This window comes from Prunus avium, chromosome 6 (genome assembly GCF_965620075.1).
Source record: "Prunus avium chromosome 6, drPruAviu1.hap1.1, whole genome shotgun sequence".
NCBI classification, from domain to species: domain Eukaryota; kingdom Viridiplantae; phylum Streptophyta; class Magnoliopsida; order Rosales; family Rosaceae; genus Prunus; species Prunus avium.
Genome location: NC_142289.1, coordinates 31367133 through 31373226, shown reverse-complemented (window position 1 = coordinate 31373226; position 6094 = coordinate 31367133).

Here is a 6094-nt window from a genome sequence, read left to right as displayed (position 1 = left end):
CCTACAGCAGGATATGGCAAGAATGCAGGAGCACAACAATGTTCTCGCCTCTAAACTGGATGACACCCAGAGGCAGCTGCATCAACAACAAACACTCTCCGCCCAGTTGCAGAACGATCGGGAACCGACCACACAGCTTCGGCAGGAGAAGTCGTTTAAAAGCGTACGAAAGCCCACTTTCCAGGATAGAGGGAAGCAGCAGGCCGCGAACGGGCCGACTGTCTCCCGAAGACTGTTCGTGCCCACTCCAAAGGAGCGCCATCCCGAATATCGCGTCTATTCTGATTGCCGCGAGAGGATCAACGATCAGCGGAGGGAACGGCAGTCCTCGCCCATCCAGGTCCGGGCGAAGCTTGACGATCCGCGCCTGGAGGTACTTGGACCAAAATCCCCCCTGCGCCAGAGGTACGGCGCGATCGGCCTGGAAGAAACGGACGAATCAGATTATGTTCCAACATCTCCAGGAACCACAATCTCATCAGCAGGGCCCTCTGCACGACGCCACAACCACCGATCAAACCAAGACAACGATCGGCGAAAAGGAAATTACGAGAGAAGCCCCAGCCGAACGGCAGACCAAGGAAGGCGAGGTCACAATGCTGACCAACGCACAGGGAACCGAGCGGTCGAACCCTTTGGTGACGATCTTCCATCTACCGATCCGACTATTCGTCTCCTCCTACAGAAGATGAATCGCATCGAGAAGGAGCAAGACCAGGCTCGGACACCAACATGGGGAACGGTACAGCCAGGGCCGTTCACCAATCGAATCCGGACATTCAGACACGAGAAGGAGGTCCAAACACTCCGCATATCGTTCTATTCGAGGGTGGAAGATCCCGTTACCCACATTCATACCTTCCAATCAGCTTTGGGTTGCAAAGGACTGACGGACGAAAGCCAATGTTTGCTATTCCCCTCCACCCTGACCGGAGCAGCTCTGAATTGGTTCTATCGGATGGAGCCAGATACGGTTGACACCTTTAATCAGTTGAAGCAAACCTTCCTCAACCATTTTATGATTCAGACCGATCGCCTATATTCTGCCGATGACCTTTACACCGTTCGGCAGCAGGACGATGAGCCATTGAGAGAGTATGCGGCTAGGTTCAGCCACGAGTATTCCCGATGCCCAGAAACTGACGACAGGGCAGCCTTCGGCGCCTTCAAAAGCGGCCTTCGGTCGTCTCAGTTTCGGTATCTAGTCCACAGCAGTAACTGGACCACCTACTCCGAATTAATGAAACAGGCGGCTATCCACGCCAAGGCCGAGCACTTCAACTCCAAGGGATCGGCTTCGACCCCAATAAACAAAACGGCATCGACCGATCAGCCTACAATGCAAAACTACGACCGATTCCCGGTCGATCGATCGGCCAACCAGGCCCCCTACCGAACGGCACCCCCTGTCCCTGCTTTTTCCACTCAGCGAAATAAGCGGAAGGACAACTTCCGGGATCGGCAGGACAACAACAAGAAGGGCAACCACAAGGGGAATCGGCCAGACGAAATCTTCACTTTGCTCAACACCACCTATGAGCATGTTCTCCTGACCGAAGGGGATATGATACCGAAGCCGAACAACCGAAAACTCCCTCGCCAGAGCGAAAAAGACACCGGTGTCTTTGATCGGTTCATAATTGTATATTATTTCTTACCCTTCTAGCTTATGATTTGGTTATGTTTTTGAGTTAAACTTGTGCTTTTAATCCTTTTTGTGTTTATCTTTCAGTTAATTGAGCTTTAGGTAACAATGATGGCTTTGGAGAACATAATTCATGCAATTCAAGCATGTTAAGGCCTAATTTGGATGAATTGATGAAGAGCTTAAAGACAAATTCATTATGGCTACAGCCCCCTGCCAGTCCAGTTCCGTAGGTCATATTGCAAGCTTTGTTTCAGCAACCTACATAGCTCGGATGAGGCCACATTCTTCATGAAAGTTGCTCCAATTGGTGTGTACTATAACATATCCAAAATTCAGCCCCATTGGATAAATCTGGAGTCCGTTACCTAGCAAACACAGAACCATGCTCAGGATGAATCTTATCAGCGCGGAAAATGAGTTAGCAATTTGTTTCGGCCTTAACTTCTTCCTCCGACCTTGGATTGGCCCAAATAACATATGGCTGGAAAGAAGACATTCTGAACTTCAATTTAGAGTGCTTAAAGTCCTAATTTGATTAAGAGAAGCCCAAGTTGTAAGCCCTTGAAGTTGCTGGTCATGCTGACCTCAGCATGTGCTGGTTGGATGCTTGGTCATGGTGAGCTAGGTATGAGCTATCATTTCTGGTTGGAAGCTTGGTCATGGTGACATGAAGATGAGCTAGGGCTGCTGGTGGGATTTAGTGGTGAAGTGCATCAACCAATTCAAGATTTTCTAATACAAGTGCATCACCCATTTCAGATTTTCTAATACAAGTGCATCAACCATTTCAGATTTTATAATTCAAGTGTTGTATGCATTAGTCTTATTGAATTCTGATTTTCACTTCCCCTAGGCCTATAAATAGGGAAGTTCTCTAAGCTTGTAATAACACCCCAAGGGGGGGAGCTCTCAAACACTTCTCTAGAGCTCCCTTCCCTTCTCTCCCTCAAATTCTCTTAGTTTCCTTTGTAGTTCTCAATTGTTGTAATAAGATCATTCTACTAAATTTTCTTCTCCAAATCTCTCAAACACTTCTCCCATCTCTAAAGTTCTCCAAACACTTCTCCTCCCTTCTCCAAATTTCCCAAACACATTTCCCTTCTCTTCCAAAAGTCTCCATGTCTCAAACACTTCACAAACACCTTTCTCTCCACTCCCTAAGTTCCCAAAGTCTCCAAGTTCACAAACATTCTCCATGTTCTCCAAACACTTTCTCAAACAACTCTCTACTTCTACTTTCTTCTCCAAAAAGCCTCCATGTCCTCAAACACTTTTCTCAAACACTTCCTTTCTTCCTCAAAGTTCTCTTAGTTTCCTTAATGTTTTCTTAGTTGTAATTTATTTTTCTTTGTTATGTAAATTCTTTTCTTAAGTTTTCAAGTTGAATTAGTTTCCAAGTTTCAATTATGGTTTTTGTTCTTATTCATTATGCTTATAAGTTAATATGCTAGTTTGAATGATTGATCACCATTTAGGCTTGCATGTTAGCTATCTTGGTTTGAATTAAGAGTATACACCATGCTTTAATTCGAATTGAACTATGAATAGGAAGAGTATGTATGGACATTCGACAACAGGGATTAGATACATACTTGGTTGTTTAAAATGTTCTTCTATGCTTAATGGGTTCCTAATGCTTAATTTTAGGTTAGACAACAAATGATCAAATTAGGGAATTAGGAACACAAGGTTATGACCACACACCATGGCTTAATCATACTTTAGCTAGAATCAATCCATTAATCTAAATTGAACTTGGGAACTTATTTGCTTGAGTTACTTATTTCTTTCTTCCTTGTTTTATGTTCTTTGTTTTTGTTTCTATTTTGTGTAGGGAAACTAAATTGGATCATTCAATCACCAATCCCTGTGGAATCGACCTCGCACTTACATATGCTATACTACCAACGGTTCGTGCACTTGCGAGTATCACAAGTTGAGGATGCAACTGAATCCATTTTGGTGCAGCTGAAATCCACACAACAAGTTTTTGGCGCCGTTGCCGGGGATCGGTAACATTGTTTGATTCTATTTGGCTTTCCTACTTTATTTTTTTTTTCTTAACTGGACAATTTCAAGTTTTAAAGTTAATGACATTAATGGACAAGTTGTGTTTGTAGTCCAACAGAAAAGGACAATTGCCCAACAAGCAAGAGAACTGGGTTTAAGTCCCAGCTTACACAACCCATTGGTGCTTGTTGCTTTGAAGCATGGAATTGGACATGTGTTGATTTTTCCTTTTCATTTTTAGTTTTTTTTTTATATTTCGTAATCCTTTAATTCTGTTTCAAGTTTTTTGTGTTCGTTTTAGCAATTTATGATAGCTTAATAAAAATGGAGAGAGATGGCAACCTCAATCATAAGAATGGGGAGTGTGGAGCAGTGGGAGAAGTCGCGACCTCCAAATGCATCATGCTCGACCTAATCGCTTCAAGGGGGAGTATTCCAATCCTTTCTCTTTAGTTGTTTTGTTATTACTTCAGTAATTTTAATTTTCTATTTCTTTTATTAAAAAAAAATTAAAAAAGATTTTTTATATTAGCTGACTCGTGGTAACTCCAGTGAGCGTCTCCGTCAATACAGTGTCTAGGAGTTCTTTAGGCGACACCTTCGGTGTCTAAGAAGTTTGGGTTTTAAGTGGGACCTTTGTGACCCCTCCAACCTTCCCGGATCCCCTGGCTGTGTTTTCTGAGGCCCTTAACTGGTCATCCATGAGTTGCTTGTATATTTGTGTGTTTTTTTTCAAAATAAAAAAACAAAACAAAACAAAAATTAAAAAATTAAAAAATTAAAAAGTTTAAAAAAAAATTGAAATTTGAGTTTTTATTTAATTTTCCTTGTAAATTGCAATTTGGAACTTCTTTGTTGTTTTTTTTTTCTTTGTGTGGTCAGTTAGTTGTAAATAATAATAAATTTAAAAAAAAAAAAAATCAATTTGGAAGTTCTTTGTTTTCTTTTATGTTCTTTTTTTTTGTTTTGTTAGGTTAGTTTATTTATTTACGTGGTGTGGTTAGTTAGTTTATTTCTGAGTGTTAAAAACACATTTTTATTTCATTTCAAACATTACAAACAAAGAAAAAAAAAAGTAAAACAAAAAAAAAACAAAAAAAAACAAAAAACAAAAAAAACATTCAAGTAAATTAAAAATAAAAACAACTTCTTCATCTTCATCTTCATCTTCATGGCATGCCTCTATTGTCTCTTACTTGCAGAATCTGCAGCAGCTCCACATGGTCCTCATTTTTTCTCTGCAGTGCTTCCACGTGCTGATTAGCACAGTAGAGCCGCTTCTGCAAGTCCGCCACCATAGCCTTCAAGGAAGTTATTTCCTCGCTCATCGCGGCACACTCCCGTGTTCTCGCCAGCAATCGCATACCCAAATTGGTAGCCGAGACCGCATGGAGAACAGTTAAATTATTGGACTCCTCCACCGCTGCTTTGTCAGACCTCTGTGCCACATGCAGATGATCTGTCGGTGTGAGCTTGCTGCCAATCATGCCTCCAAGCAGCGCTGCTCTGTTCGGCATTGCCTCAGAAAAGTTCGGTATTACCTCAGCAAAGTTTGAGGCCGTACCGTGATGATATGTGGAGTTTGGGAAGACATGGTTTTGAGGAGCCCTTATCTGCGCATTCGGTGGTGCAAGGGACAGTTCAAGGCTAAGATCATCAAGGTGAGTGCATGAGGATGCCATTGTTTTGTTTTTGGATTTTTTGATGTTTTCTCTAAATTTGCAGGAAGAAATGCGGGGTGCTCTTCTACTTCACCGAGATGAGTTTAAATAGACTTATGCAGATGAGGGAGCCGAAAGCACTTCGGATCTCGAGGGTGCTATCCTGTGCTATTTTCTCTCGGATCCCTTCATTTCTGGCGCAAATTGCGAGCACGTTTTTTTTTAAAAGGGAGCATGTCTACACTTTCACTTACTTTTGCCTCCCTGTTTTCTGATGTTTGTGTTTTTGCTTTTTCAGTTTTTATTTTATTTTATTTTCAATTATTTTCTTCTTGTTTGACTGGTTTCTTAATAATGTAGTTGGAAGAAGAGACAAAATTAAAGATGCGTCTTGGACACCTGGTGCAAGAATCCCAACTCTTCTTTTAAATTATTGTTTGAATTGCGTGTTTATTTCAGTTTATTTATTTATTTATTTATTTTGTTTTTTATTTAATTAGGTAGTATAATTTAAAACTCATAGGATATTCTTTGAAGGAGCTAAATTTTTGGTAACTCCAGTGAGCAACCGCAGTCTATACAGTGTCTAGGAGTTCTTTAAGGCGACACCTTCGGTGTCTAAGAAGTTAGGGTTTTAAGCGGGACCATTGTGACCCCTCCAACCTTCCCGGAACCCCTGGCTGTGTTTTCTGAGGCCCTTAACTGGTCATCCTTAAGTTTTTCTCTTAAAAGAAGAAGCAGTTATTTGTGTATTTACTTAACTAAAAATAAAAAA